Genomic DNA, 16,241 nt, shown 5'->3' with positions numbered 1-16,241 from the left:
TTCATCTCTACAAAACACAATACCACTTATCTGGAAAATAGTAACAAATACTTGTAACATATGCTCATTATTTAGAAACAATTGGGAACTAAAACAAAGAAGTACTTGCTGTTCTCAGAATGGCCATGAGCTAGAAATGTCTAGCAGCAGCACAAAGGGCACACAATGGCAATGGGCACAAACCGGCACTGCTGTGCACACGGTTGACAGAGCATTGGCACAGGCTGCCCGGAGGCTGTGGAGTTTCCTCGGAGATCTTCCAAAGCCGCCTGGATGTGACCCTGGGCACCCTGCTCTGGGTGTCCCTGATGGAGTAGGGGCTGGGACAGGCAACCTCCAGTGGTCCTCAGCCATCCTGTGCCATCCTGTGATGCTGAAATTCTGTGATCAACTGGAATCAAGGCATATATTTGCCTATCAGCAGTCCTGGAAAGACTTCTTCTGAAACATGGCATACATGCTAGTTAGTATGTTCAAGACAAATGTACAAAAAATGCAAAAAGATTGGCAGGAGACCATGGGAGTATTGCTTGTTTTACTAGCAAATGATGCTGACGTGGGCAAAGCTGCTGTTAAAAAATGCACTGAGAACAAACTCTGGAAAATGAAATAGACTTTAAAATAAATTAGATTGGTGGTAAAGAAAAAGCACGTGTATTTTAAAGTTTACTAATTTCAGGTTGAAAATGAGAAGACAGTCCTTCATTTATATTTGCAATATAAATAGTTTAGTTGGGCAATCAAGCCCTGAAACAGATGTTCTATAGGAGCAGAAGTGACAAGAAAATAACCCAGAAGCCAAGCATTCACCTGTGAGGACATCAATGTTCTGAGGCTGGCCTGTTCATCTGAGGTGTGACCCAGGAAAAAAAATAGGTTTTTATGGCAGACATAGTGCCTTAGAGGCCTGAGTAAAACAACATGAACATTAATTTCAGCCGTAGTCAGCAAGATCTCAAAGACCACTTGGCTTCACATTCAAACACAACTGCCTCCAGTGTTCAGTCCTCCAGTCCTGGCACTGTCATAAATGATATCAGAAGTGCCAAGGAGCAGATGAAGATTACAGCCTCACTGGAAGGGCAGACATAACAATGCCCAAGGATCATCAACATTTGCATCTTCTTAGAACATGTTGATAGCATGACTTTGTTCCAAACACTCTGTCCCAGAAATGAAGAACACTCTTCCTCAGTCCTTGGCAGATTTCTGTGACCTTTTAGAAGTACATTTTTCTGATATCTGCTTGGAGTAACATTTAACACTTCTATCTGTGCAACTGCAGCCTATAATAAGATCTCTCCAATATACAGCTTCTCCTTTGGACTAAAGAAACTAGTTTTGATTTTTTTTTTTTAAGTTGATCACTTTGATGACTATGAAAATAGTGCTTGAAAAGACACAGCCTAGAGTTTTCTGTTTGCAGACTGGGTTGCAGTTTATTAAGGAATCACAGAATCATAGAATTGCTTAGGCTGGAAGGGGCCTTAAAGATCAACCAGTTCCAACCCCCCCTGCCATGGACAGGGCTGCCACCCACCAGCTGAGGCTGCCCAGGGCCCCATCCAACCCAGCCTTAATCATCTCTAGGAATGGGGCATCCACAGCTTCCCCAGGCAGCCTGTGTCAGTGCCTCATCATCTTCTGCATGAAGAATTTCCTCCTAACATCTAACCTAAATTTCCCCTTTTAATTTAAAGCCATTCTCTTTTGTTCTATCACTATTAGATCATGTAAAAAGTCAGTCTCCCTCCTATGTGTAAGCTACCTTGAGTATCAGAAGGCCACAATGAGGCCTCCCTGGGGCCTTCTTTTGTGTAGATGAGACCCCTGTCTCCACTCCCAATCTAACAGAAGAATTAGGCTTTCAAAGGTTGGTTTTGAACAATACTGGCACTATCACTTTTTCTTCACACCTTACTAAAAGAGTTGTAGGTACAAATATCCTAATTGTTATAAAGGTAAGCATGTGAATGTACTTCTCCAACTGCTCCAGCCTGATGAATGTTCCTTTCAAAGTATTTCTTGGGTTTTATTAAAAAATATATACATACTATTAGAACCACAGAATAATTTAGGTTGGAAAGAATCTTTGGAGGTTATTTGGTTCATCTCCTGCTCAAAGCAGGGTCAGCTAGAACAGGCAGTTCAGGACAATGTCCAGTTAAACTTGAACGTGTCCAAGGTTGGAGATTTCACAACTCTGAGCTCCTGCCCCAACTTATAAGTACCTCACAGTAACACAGATGGCAGATCCACCACCTCGCCTTGGTAGCCTCTTTCCTGTTGCAGTCATACGAGCTGTACCACCATGCTGTTGTGTTTGCAATGAGATTGTGGCCCTGTGATCACACACAGATCTCTAGTTCTTCCTGTTTATTTCTCATGCTGTATGAATTAATATACAGGCACTTTAGGGAAGAAAAGGGCGTAGGTATCCCTAGAGGAATACAAGAAGATTTCACAGAGGCATACTCACTCTTAAGGTGGCTGGCCTTCTGATTTTGTCACTCAAAGCAGCTAAAGAACATTTATTACTCTTACGGTTTATTCTCCAGTCAATTGCAATAGCATGAGAATTGCCATTATGGACCCCACTCCCCAATTCTTTCAGTTTAAAGCACACCTCACTAGCTTAGCCAGCCTGTTCCCAAAAATTGGTCTGCCCCTTCTAGACAGATGAATTCCATCCCTCCCTAACAGATTATAATCTTCACAGAAGGTTCCATTATCATAAAACCCCTAACCCTCACAACAGTACCAGCCTCATAGCCAGGAGTTGACATGTATTATGCATATTTTCCAGGCTTCCCTCTTTTCTCCATCTGGTAAAATGGAAGAGAAGATAACCTGGGCTCTAATGTTTTTCATTTGTGCTCCCAGAGCTTTATAGTTTTCTTTGATTCTTCTCACATTCCACCTTCCAGCATCATTCGTACCCACATGGAAGAGCTACAGGCTCTTCTGTGTCTGTGCTTTTGATACAGTGTGGCACCCTTCGAGTAACATCCCGGGAAGCAGCAGAACTCTCAAGACTCCCTGTCAGTCCAGCAGAGAGAAGTGTCAGTGCCTCTTAACAGGGAGTTACCAACTGCAAGCACCCCGCATTTATTTTTACAATACCCACTGCAGGCCACGGGTGGTGGTTTCTTCATGTAGGTCTTGGGAGTCAGAAACACCTATTGCTGCAAGAGCTTTGTATCTGTTTCTGCTAGTGGAGCTGGATGGTAGGGACTGAAGCCGAGCTCTGGATCCAAGGTCCCTCTCTCTCAGTAATGTCCCCAGCTGGAACATGATTGTTAAACAACCCATCAGTCTCCCTCTCAGCACATCTGATTTAGTGCAGGTATTCACCTTATCAGTAGGAGAAGGTCCCGGGGCACTTGGAAAAATCACCCACCTGAACTGAAGATCTCATTTTTACTAGTTCTGCCTGGACAGATGCATCTAACATCTCTAACATCCTGCATATGCAAAACCCATTCTTTTTCATGTCGCCTACATGAAAAAAACATCTATTTAAATAACACGATCATCAATTCTCTCTCAGGAAAAAAAAAAAAAAAAAACTTTTTCTCAAGAACATTCAATTTCAGTGTTAAGTATTCAAAGATTTTGTTGTAAATTTAAGCCTGTTCTCTTATAATTGGATTTTAGGTTTGATATTTTTATTTTGAAAATCTTCAGAAGTCCTGAAGTCTTTCTTGAAGTCCACTTTCTTGAAGTTCACTTGAAGACTTTAAGTGAAGAGAGAGCAGAAAACCTTTCATGAAAGTAGAACAAAAGTTAAAGAGATTAGGTGTCAACCGGACTTGTTGAACCACATTCCACTCTTTGTTTTAATCTTGGCAAGACATTCTACTAATGAGTAAATGATGTGAGCTGTACCTTTAACAAAAAATTAATTTAGCTGAACTTTCACCAATTGGAAGATATTGGAAGACATTTTGTATCTACAGTGTAGCATATCATTAATATTTAGAATAATACGTAGAAGAACACAAAATGAGCAGGGTTGAGTTGTTGTTTTTTGTTATGTTTTGTTTTGTTTTTGTTTTGGTCAATATGAGTCTCAGAAAATATGACTCTTCCAGACATTCAAGCAAAACTTAGCTGCCACGTTAGCAAAATGTTAAGTACTTTATGTGCTCACGTGCTTTCCTATATGTTTCTATTAAGATATGTAATCAGGTTATTTTAGGCATTCCTTTTCCTATTCCTAGAACTGAAATTGATCACAGAATTCTCTTTATCTCACAGTCTTCATATAAACACATTAGAAAAATCAGTATTATACTGAAAACGAATTAATGAAGAAGGAATTATTCTTGGAGATTTGTTAGGAGGAGAGGTTTTACAAAATAAACTGTGTTCCTATCCAAAATCTCATCTGTTTCATGGTGAAATATGCTCCCTAGTTCAGGATTTTATCTGATTTAAAACACTGTAATATAGAAGCGCTCTACGAAATTCAGTAGTCTTATCCAAAGATATTCAACTTCCAACATTGACTAGAACTTTCTTCACTTTTTTCTTAGAACTTTTCCTTATGCTCCTGGCCATCAGTCATGAACACTACAAGTTAAGTGTCCAAGACTAAATGTCCATGTAGCAGCATGCTGTGATTATTGCTTTGTCATTCTGTTTGAGTATGCAATATACCATACAAGATAAATACTTTCTATTGCATCTGTGAGAGAAGAAAAGGAATGTCTAGACTGATTTACAAGAATTTTACTACAAAATGACTGTTTCATGAAACTTGTCATTTCTTGTGTCTGTCCAGTTCATTATGTTCAGTTTTGTTCCGTTTGTTTGCTTGTTTGTTTGATCTGTGTGATGCCTCTTCAGCTTACAGATTTTTCAGGCACACTATACCCAGCCACTTGATCCATCAGCATCCCTTAGTCCATTACTACTCAACCCACTGATACCACTAAATCCTTTGCTACAAAATCTGTGCCAGAACTTGAAGATGAAAAATGGCCCACAGATTTATCATTTTTGGTGGATTTGGCCACTCATTTAAATGAGTTAAACATGAGTCTTAAAGGGGAAAATCAACTTGTGCTATGTTTCAAACCGTAACAGTGTTCAAAATGAAACTTATGGCAAGCTCCAGTTATGGCAAATCATTTTATGCATTTTGATATGTTGGCTAAACACAGTCCTGTGAACAGCAAAAAAAAAAAAAAAAAAAAAAAAAAAAGCTACTACTTTCCATTCTGATAATGGAATCTGAGAATAGGTTTCAAGATTGCTGGAAAATCACTAATTTTTTTGTACATTTGTGTCTCCATTTTCAGTTGAGATAAATACATTACCTGTGAATTTTCAGGTTGATTGTACAGATATTCAACTCAAAGAAAAATCTGATCCTGTCTCTTTGCCAGACTCTTAAGAGTCTTGTCTTACCAGAGAAAAATACCTCTTACTTCACAACCCCACTTTATTCATGTCACTGCATTTCCTCTTTGAAGAATGAAGCAGTGGAAGACTAAGCTTTCATCAGAAATCTCTGGTGAGCACCATGACAGCTCACTGAGAACTGCAGTTATGTCCATCGAGCCAAACCGAGCTGTTAGCTTCACACACACAAGGCCAAATGTCCCACTAGTTTTATGATTTCTTTTTTTTCCCCTTATTCTTCAGTTCTAATTAAAAAAAAATAAAAGTTTTGTTACCTCTATACATGAAGTATATTATATGTATTTATATGCAGCCTATGACAATTCCTCTTCACTCAATGTAGCACAGAAAAGCCAAAAGGTTGGACACCTATGGGCTAAACAGAACATACTTGAAGGTAACGTGTAGACATGAAATGGGCTTTTTCTACTATTGTGTGTGAAAATGTTTATTTTTAAAAACTCTTGTTTGAACTTCAGGACGGATTTTCAAGCGCCGCCTCCTCATGGTCCCCTACGGAGGAGGCTCAGCGCTTCACTCGTGGCAGCAGCGGGCGCCCCCTGGCGCTCAGATGAAGCCTTTACCACATCGCTCAGCGAAGGGGGAGGGGCAAAGAGCGCGAGCGCGCCAACGCGGCCCGCGTTTTTCAGCCCTCGCTCACGAGGGAGGCGGGCGCATGCGCATGTAATTACGACAGTGAACGTGCGAAAAACAGCAAATGCTCCATCTGTTATTCTGGTGTCAGTATAAAATATTCAAGTGTAGCTAATGCTAAATATTAATCATTTAATTAGTAATGATTGGTTTTTAAAGAGTGAAGAGCCACTTCCTCAGCATGCATCACACTCACTCAGCATGCCAGGCCACGGCGTATGTGCTGAGGAAGGAAAAGCAATTTCACTGGTTGTGGCTGAAAGGCAGGCCACGACCCTCTCCTATATAGCTCACCCTTGTATCTGCCCTGTTTCCAAAACTTCCTGTTGCATCAGTTTCTTTCCATCTGGACAACTCAGCATCTTTCTAATTACAGAATCACAGAATCATAGGGGTTGGAAGGGACCTCTAGAGATCATCGAGACCAACCCCCCTGCCAAAGCAGGTTCCCTACACCAGGTCGCACAGGTAGGCGCCCAGGCGAGACCTGAATATCTCCAGAGAAGGAGACTCCACAACCTCCCTGGGCAGCCTGTTCCAGTGCTCCGTCACCCTCACCGTGAAGAAGTTCTTATGCACATTCGTGTGAAACTTCCTATGCTGCAGCTTATGTCCGTTTCCCCTCGTCCTGTCTCCACGTACCACTGAAAAGAGACTGGCCTCACCACTATGGCCGCCACACCTCAGATATTTATAAACCTGGATCAGGTAGACCCAGTTCACTTAGCCTTTCTCCATAGGGGAATTAGAGGTTATTAATTATTATTAATTAATTAGAGGTCATGTTTAGGCAAAAGCATTTTCGGTCTCACCTCAGCAGCTCCACACGCCGGATTTACCCTGTCTCCCACTGCCACCTGGTGGGTAGTGCTGCTCAGCTGATATGTCAGGCAAGGAGCTGCCTTTCCTTCAGCCCATTGTTATGTCGCCGATAAAAAGAGAGCTATGCGCCCATGAGTGTCAGTGTATTGTGTCAAACCAGTCATAGGATGTGGGCAGCAGCATTACAGGATTTGAGCGTTGAGTACCCCTATAAATCTTTGATCCCAGTAAGGATCTTTTTTCCTTGTGAACCCAGACGATTTCTTGGCCATAAGAGTTGAAATGCTGAGAACAAAGATGCTCAAGTGGTCTTTGAGAAACCTCAGGCAGATGTTAGTGTGAGGGTTTCACCTGTTGATAATAGTTTTTGTTTTCATCCCTTAGATCATTCAGATTCATCCCTGGGATCGGGAGCAGAACTTGAAGAGACTTCACTGAAAAAAGGCTTGTCTGTTTATTTTCTGAACCAGAACAGTTTAGTTTGAAGGGACAGAAACATCCCTGATGGTAACAGAATGACTCAGAAAGGTAGTGAAAGTGAAATCCTTCCTTCCTGCTTGGGGCCACGGAGAATTGGTTCTGCAAGGGCATGCAGATCCTTGAGAAAAATAATCCTGCTTCCCTCCACACACTTCTCCCCTCACTTTTTGTTCTCCCATCTTCCATGCCTCTCAGTCCTTTCGGAGAGATGACAGGCAGCGCAGGAGGCTGGGATCAGTGCGTGGTGGCTCCTCCATCAGCAGCAGTGCCTTTAGAGTCATGTCTCTCATGTCATGGTCTTCTTTCTCCTGCTCCAGCCTGTTTTGTTTTGTTTTTTACTTTTGTCCTGGCACTTTCCACCCTTTCTTAAACACATCTTTCACAAAGACACTATAAACCCATCTGATGGGCTTAGAGTTACCACCAGCTTGGCTGATGGACTCACCTGTGTGTGACAGTCCCTGGAGCCAGCTGGAACCAGCTGTGTCCTGCACAGAGTACCCCTGACCTCTTTCCACAGAGGGCTCACTGCAGCCCCGCCTAAAAAAAAAAAATATATATATATATATATCCTTGCCAGTTTTGTTCAATACACAGATATATACAATTTTATAAGCTACATGACATCCCTGTGCTATAGTGCAGCCAGGGATAGGAGCTGCGTGGGTTGGATTTGTGGTTTCTTTCACAAGCTCCTCATCCTGTGGAAGTGATGGTGTAATCCTGGAGAGATTGTGTGAGTCGGTGTGGTGCTTCCTGCTGCGCTGTATATTGCACTGACAAGGGGTCATGAGGTTGAGTTGGCCTCTGTTCTGTTCCCTGGGTTCCCCAGAAGTTGCACAGACGATCCTGAATCCTGGTCATGAGTCTTCCCTCTCCATAGTCTTTTTTCAGAAACATCCAGTTACTCTTGGTACCCTGCAGTGTTCTTAGTTACAGAGTTGGTTAAAGAATATGTTGTTGATTATAAAACATTTCTTTCTGATTTGCTGTCACTGTCTGGTTGCTCCAGTCATTTAGGATGCTTTTGCAATCCATGATGATCACTGGGTTGTTTGCACAGCTGTCTGTGCTATCTTGGCTAGCTGTTTCACTGAGTGCACCAAAACCACTCTGTTGTTAGGGGCAAGTGGTTGATCATGCTTTAACTAAGTGAATTTTATTAATTTGTTGTCTTTTCCAGGGCTTCTCATTAGTTTATTTGTTTTTCTTTTCATAGGCTGATCTCCCTTTGGGATCATATATCCAATCTTAGATTTGGGATCTTCAAAAGAATAAAAGGCTTTGAGAGTTGCAAATAATATCATACCTGTCTCTTGGGAAATAAATAAATAAATGAGAGTGTGACTTTTACAAATGGAGAAACCTTAAAAATAGCCATCTGTAGGAGGATCTGGGTTTGTCAAAAATTTGGAAAGAAAGTTGCCCCTAATCTACACTGTTCCTCTATTGGTCACAGGGATATTGGGTGGTGTGGTTCTGTACTTGGTGATAAACTATCTAGATGTATTAGTCTGCTTGGAAGGGTGGGTGTAGCAGATGGATAATGATTCCTGTTCTGCAAGCATACACATCATACACAGATCACAGATTCACTCCATCAGTCTAGTTTAACCACTCCATTATCAGTAATCCCAGAGAAGCTGGTCACTCATTCTGCCTGGTTGGCATGCTGGGTCTGTGGCTAACAGTTTAGCTCTGGTATGTAGCAGTTCTCCTTCTACGTTCTATCAACTGACCACACGCAGTGCTCTCCTCACTGGGCTAGCATCTAAAACTGTTTATTATGTTTTGTATTAGATCATCAGTATAAACCGGCAATGGTTTGCTAAACAAGCGGCTTGAGGCCCAGTCTCTTTCAGGTTCTCCAGCCTGAAGCAAATTATCAGTTGCTGCTGCAGCTTCAGTAAACGCTCCAACCTTTCTCTCAAATAATGTACAAGAAAATAAACATTAGTTGTGTTATCAGACTATACTGGCTTAATCTGGTCGCTTCAAGCTCAGCAGATATATTCACGCCTCATTTGCCTGGGCAATTCTTCCAGGTAAGTGAAACTCAATGACATCTAACAGACACATTGTTTGATTTTTGTAAAAAGTGCAGGGGGAGTTATCTTCCCATCCTGGCTCAGCAACTACATTCATGTATCTTGTCTTCTCTGTCCTTTGTGAGGCTTGCAATGGTATAGAGCATAAGAAGAGTCACAGGATAGGACAGAGACATTGGGAAGGCAATTATAGCTAATATTCCTCTTCAGAAATTATCAGAATGCATCTGGGGCAAAGGTGAGTATCTGGGAAAAACAGGAAATCATGAGAGGGAGCAATAAATTGGAGGGTTCCTTCAGCAATGCAAAGCTAAAGAAGATAGTAATGACTTTGACCAACATACTCACAGGTTCTATAGCACAACACTGAGACAAAGAACATTCTTTGTTAGCTGAACTCTGCATTGTTTCATGCACTGGCATTTCCCAAACAGAAGATGTAGGAGGTGGACTTCATCATACAGAAAAATGTGTGGAATCCCACAAGGAGTCATTCCAAATGACAAATGGAAAATGTGAATGAAATCTAAGACTGGCAAATGACAAAGAAGACAGCATGAGAATACTTCACTTGTTTCATAGTAGAATAAATTGCCATTTTTGAATTTGGTTCTTAATCTCACCTAATGCTAGTCTTACTCTCACTTAAAGGCAGATTCTTATGCATCTTAGAATCATAGGATCATAGAATTGCTTGGGTTGGAAGGAACCTTAAGGATCATCCAGTTCCAACCCACTGCAATGGGCTGGTTGCCCTCACCAGATCAGGCAGCCCATGGCCCCATCCAACCTGGCCTTGAACACCTGCAGGGACGGGGCTTCTCTGGGCAGCTGTGTCAGCACCTCACCACCCTTTGAGTAAAGAATTTCTTTCTAATATCTAATCTGTATCTCCTCTCTGATAGTTTAAAACTGTTCCTCCTTGTCCTATCACTCAGACCATGTGTCAGATGCCATATAAATATGAGTTATTAATTCAAACAACAAAGAAAATGAGGAGGTGGCCCTGGCAAGCGTATCTCCTGTGGCCGAGCACCAGGCTGAGCACTGTACCCACACACTGCTTCCCCTGGCTCCATCCTGGCACCTTAAGGCCAAAGTGCATGAGTTCTGTTCAGTACTTTGGAAGAGTAGATTGGATATTCCTGTGTTTTCCTAATACTTTACTGAGTTAACTGTACTTCAGTAACTGTGATGTCTAAAATGACAAGATTGTGGAGATAGATACTACTTTAATTGTAGTAAACAGACACTGTGGAAGAAAGTGCCATTGTTGCTGTAAAGCTGATCTAGACCCAGAAAACATCAGGCTGGAAGCAACTGCACTGGGTATAACACAGTGCTAACAAGATTTTGAGGGAGGAGATGATCGGCAAAGAGAGGCATCCAAGTGGGACAGATGACAGGCTTGTGTAGGTAGTTTATTTGTGTGAACAGGAATGGCCTGATAGTTGGCAAGCTGTGAAGCAACTTACCAGTTATAAAACATTCATTAGGCAAACACACAGTTCCCAGGCTTTGATGTTAAGAGCCACAAGTTTTAGTTCCCAGGCATATCTTTGAAATTATGATGCAGTTCCTTCTGGAAAATTGGGTTTGAGAAGTTAGAAGTGTTCCTATCTCCATCTGGGTGTTTCTGTTCTTACTGACTGCTTCCATGAGTTCATTCTGCTGAGGGTTGTTTCACTTGCATCCATTTTGCAGAGCCATTAAAATGCCTCAAGCAGATCTGTGATGATATGTAGGACCCATGGATTGTGATTATTCAGTTGTGCAGCTTCCCTTCCCCCCACAATGTTTGTACACATCTATGTGAACAACACAAGGAACATCTTCACCTTAATCAGACAAGGACATATCCTAAGAGGATTAATTGTGAAATGTATACAGGAAATCATTAATAATACCATAAACTGAAATAAGCTTATAACTCCTGCTACATTTTTCTAGAATCTTCCTCTCTTCTTTGCCTGTAAAGAGCTCCAGGCATTCCAAACGCCGTACCAGGAAAAAAAAAAAAAAACAAAAAAAAACTTCCAGCAACATATAACAAACCAAGCAATAAATACAATTTTTTTTCCAACATATTTCCCTTTATTTGATGAAGGTTTTATGACACATTAGTTTTTTTCTCAACCACCTCAGTTCCTGCTAACACATCCCTAATGAGAATTTGCCACTCATAGTGTTCCATAAGTCTGTGTCTTTTCTTTTCTGAAGTCTGAAGCTGGAGCTGTATCAAAGCTGAAGGATATGCAATCTGTGTCTGTATCTTCCAAGCAGAGACATGTTGGCATTCTGGTAACACAGTCATGAGAACTGCACACAAACCAACATAGAGAAAAGACATTGCAGATTGCTGGAGATGTAAAATAAAGCAGAGCTCTTATTACACACAAGCTGTGAAATTTAATCAGGCTTCAACAAAGTTCTCATTTTTGTTTAGCTTTTAATTTACCTGTGAGTTGCTGAGCTCTACAGAACAGAAGAAGCTTAAAGGAAAATGTTACGGTTACACAGACTGAGCAGAATTGTTTAAGTCCAGAAGCTTACAGGTGGTTTCCAATCCTGCAAAGGCTGTCTCTGTGATCTCACACAGAAAACCTGGATATGGTTGCCTCAGCCCCACTTCTCGACATGCAGATACCACTGTAGCACACTGAATATGGCTACATTGATATTTCTTATATAATTCCCTATGACTTTGATGGGGGTTCAACAGTCATCCATCAAAAGTGTATTTCTCTAACTTACAGAACACAAATTGCTAGCAGTACATAATCTTTACTTCTTTTTTGATACTTCCATGCCTGAGGGCACTTTTTATAACTTTTCTTTTAAAAGCACTTTTTTAACATCATCTTCAATGTTAGAGGGGCATAAGACTTGTGGTTCTGATCTTACCATTTGTTGGTTTTCAGTGCAGCCAGAAACTATCCTACAGCCAGTGTCATTTAAAACACAATCTGAATGGTATGATTGCCACAACCTTAATCATAGTTTTGAGAAGAGGTGCACAGCAAGCCTTTGTCAGACAAGAGACTGCTTGAATCGGTGTCAGCATTACCAACAAGAAGAAATGTGCTCTTTGCCACTGAGTCTCTCGTAAGCAAATTCAGTGATACTGAGAAAATGTATTAGTTTACACTAATAAGAGTGCTTGTATGCAGCTTTGTCCTCATCAGCATTCAGCACTCCTAGCACTTAATCCCAGTTTCCACTGATGCAGGCAGGCATAGACCTGCTCAGCAGCTACTGCAGAACTGTCTCTATATTCATAGTGCAAAAGTGAACAGGTTTTTTCACCATATTGTCAGGTGAATATTTGCTCAGTGTACCATTGGCCTGGGTTTCTGTTTTCTTTCACTCCTTACAAGTCCCTAGTTTTATGCATCATCTTCTAATACTTTTTTTTTTTCTCTCTTAATGAATTACTTCAGGATATTTCTATCTGCTTCTTACTTAGAGCAGAAAGTTCCATAAACTATAGCTGAAGTTTATGTTAACTTCAGAGTGACTCAGCAGCACTTATTTTACGGCAGACTTTAGGGCAGACTTTAGGGCAGACTGAACATATCAGTGTAGTGCTATTGTGCTACTCAGCTACTAAACTTCTATGTGTGCGTCAAAGAAATCAGTGAAGAAACAACAAAGAATGTTATGGTTTAAGAAATGTCCTTCCCATTACCATGTGAAACCCATCTGGCTCCATGGCACTGAAGGAGAAGGTGAATCATTGTCATTAGCAGGAAGTATCCCATCTCTAGTACTGCTCTATTGTGAGAGAGGAAGAGCTGACAACATTTCCAACAGCTTATCCATAGTCAGCAATTCTCTGATGAAATGAGCAGCTGTGACAGCCTCCAGACTGATAACCTAGGCCATACATACGGGCCTGCCATCCTACTGGTGCCTCTTTTCTCTTAGGCTCTTTGGAAAGCAGTTTCTCAGTCCCAAACCAGGGTTGAATATCGATTACCGTGGTTCACGTCTCCCATAGTCTCTGTATGACATGTGCCTGTTGTTCAGCAGCGTCCTGACCTCTGTAATCCATGGTGACCTACCCACACCAAAGAAAGTTAGGAAAAGTCCACGTGAAGTCAGTAAAAGTAAAAAGAAACCAGTAACTTACAGATTGCAGGGTTCTGAGTTATACTTTCATGCAGCCACCTATCTAATAAAGCAGTAGATTTAGAGGTAGGCATTTTTATTATTATTTCCCAGAATTTAGGTCTGATTCACCTTGGGAAGATCAGACTCAAGCTGTCAATGCCATAATGGTGGAAATCAAAAGAAGGTCAGGCTCAAGTTGCTGCTTTAACCTCTCTGCTTTAACTGTTTCAGCTCCTCAACTCGAAACAATTTTTATCTCTTTTTTCAGTTGCTGGTCAGAGATCTTTGAGACAAGCTGTATGCTCGCAGCGCCTCTGCACTCTGTCAAACTAACAAAAACTGCATGACTTGGAGATAAATTTCACCTACTTTGTCTACTCCATATCAAACATAACACAGGTTTCTTAGGTAGCATTTCACATCTGGCATTCAAAAGGTCCCAGATGAAGATATAAGATTGTGGTTTGGATGTACGTGAATTTCTATCCTCCTACAGTTGGTTTATAGCTGGACCCTGGAAGCCTGCAAATAGAAACACATTTAGCTCAACTGTAGGCAAGCTGACTTCTTCCATCTGTAGGAATGAAGTGAGCTGTGTAACTCATGGGTGTGAGGTTCTTCCAGTCTTGTCTGCAGAGGACAACAACCTGTTGTGCCTCCTCACCAGGGCGTGCAGTCTGAGCCTGAAGGCCTGGTGGTGTCAGCTGGGATGTGATCCAGGCAGGGCCTGGGTGCTACACAATGGGAATCAAGCTGCTGATAGCACATAGCTCATGCCTCTCTTTCACAAGCAAATAGTTCTTGCATCCAAGTGCCACTTTTGCCAAAACACGTAGAAAGGATCGCTAGGAATGTCCTGTAAACACGTCACACCTTAACCTGCAATTACGGGTATAATTTCACCACGCTGAAGTTCACCGATATAGGTTAGCAAAGTTTTATTTTAAGTGTGTCCCTTACTCAAAGGGAGCAACTCTGGTAGCATAAGCCACTTCAATTTATTTTTCACATGAGTAGCTGATGGAAGTAGAGGGCAGAAATGTGAAGGATTCAGACACACATGGGCATGCACAGACCCACGGATGCACATGGGCACACAGGCTCAGGGTCCTGGGGATGGGCTGACCAGCCCCAAAGGTCGTCAGAGATACAGGGTTCTGGAGAAGGCGGCATCCACAACTTCAGCTCAGAGAGCATGGAGAGATAAATCCCGTTGGCATCACCTTTATATTAGCTGGGTTGTATGGTGGAGTGTCCCAGTGCTGGCTGCACTGCACACCCATCTCAGCTCATTTTGGGGCTGCAGCCCCTGATGAGAGTGCTACATGCAAAGCTCTTCTGATGTGAGACCTGGCCAACGGCCACTCCTCCACACCACGGAGCTGCACTAAGCACCTAAGCCTGCATCATGTTGTCCTTATCTAGTCTCACACTTGTCACCGCTTAACGCATCAGAGTAGCAAACAAGTCAAGGTACAAGAAACTTGCTGATTACTGTCCCACAGAGTTGCAGAGAAGCGTAGGTTCAAATACACTCTCACCCACCATGAACAGTTAGTCTTATAGTTGCATCTGTGACTGACATAACAGAGGAGAACAGCCAGCTGCATGAAAGAAACCACTGCCCATCTGCTCTGCCTGCCTTTTCCTAAACAAAGTGCCCATCGCTAGGTGCCTGCTTGCTGCTGTTCCTGGGCTCCCTGAACAAGAGACCTGAAGCTCCTGCTTACCAGGCCCTAATGCCCTCGGCAGCAATCTGAGGCCTGTAAGTATCATGGAATCACAGCATCATGGAATATCCCAAGTTGGAAGAGAACCATAAGGAGTCCACACAGCACCAGCCCAAATCCAATCCCTGTGTCTGAGAGCACAGTCCAAACGCTCCCTGAGCTCCGGCACTGGGGCCATGCCCACAATTGGGCAGGCTGTTCCATGCCCACCGTCCTCTGGTGCAGACCCTTTCCTTCACCCCCAGCTGCTCCTCCCCTGACGCAGCTCCATGCCGTACCCTCGGGCCCTGTCGCTGTCACACAGAGCAGAGCTCAGCGCTGCCCTCCGCTCCTTGTGAGGAACTGCGGCTGCCATCAGGCCTCCTCTCAGCCTGCTCTGCTCTGGGCTGAGCACACCCAGGCACCTCAGCTGTTCCTCACACGTTTTGCCCCCCCAGCAACACCTCGTTGGTGTCTGCTGTCCCGTGCGGTCCCGAGGCTTTAGCAGAAGTCAGAGGAGACACGCTCAGCACATTTATCACAACATGGTGCTGAGCCGAACTTCCCGGAGGCAAAGGAATTTCCCAGGTGGGCACCTACAGCGCAGTACCGCTCTGCCACAAGGCGAAGGTGCTTCACAGCGGCTTGTTAAGCGCAGTTTGTTGCACGTCCCTCTCGTCTCCAACGCCCATCATTTCTCAGGCCAGTTAGCAGCCCTCCCCGCGCACATCCTGCCCGCTGACTCTCCCTCTCCCTATCCCTCCCCCCAAGCCCACCCTCACTCCTCCCCCTCCTCCTCCTCCGCACCCCCTGGCCGGCCCCCAGCCGGCCGCCCCTCCTTCCTCCCGCGCCCACACGATCTCGTTTCCCACCCTGTCCTCTAGACCTACAGCCCACCGACCCCTCCCACGCCACCCGCCGTCGGAGCGGCCCGCCGCCTCCCTCGGCTCCCGCGCGGCGGGGCGGGCCCGTCGGACGGCACCACCCCGCGGCTGGGAGGCCCCGG

Source organism: Meleagris gallopavo, chromosome 1 (genome assembly GCF_905368555.1).
Source record: "Meleagris gallopavo chromosome 1, MGAL_WU_HG_1.1, whole genome shotgun sequence".
Classification (NCBI taxonomy): Eukaryota; Metazoa; Chordata; class Aves; order Galliformes; family Phasianidae; genus Meleagris; species Meleagris gallopavo.
This window is presented reverse-complemented; position numbering follows the sequence as displayed.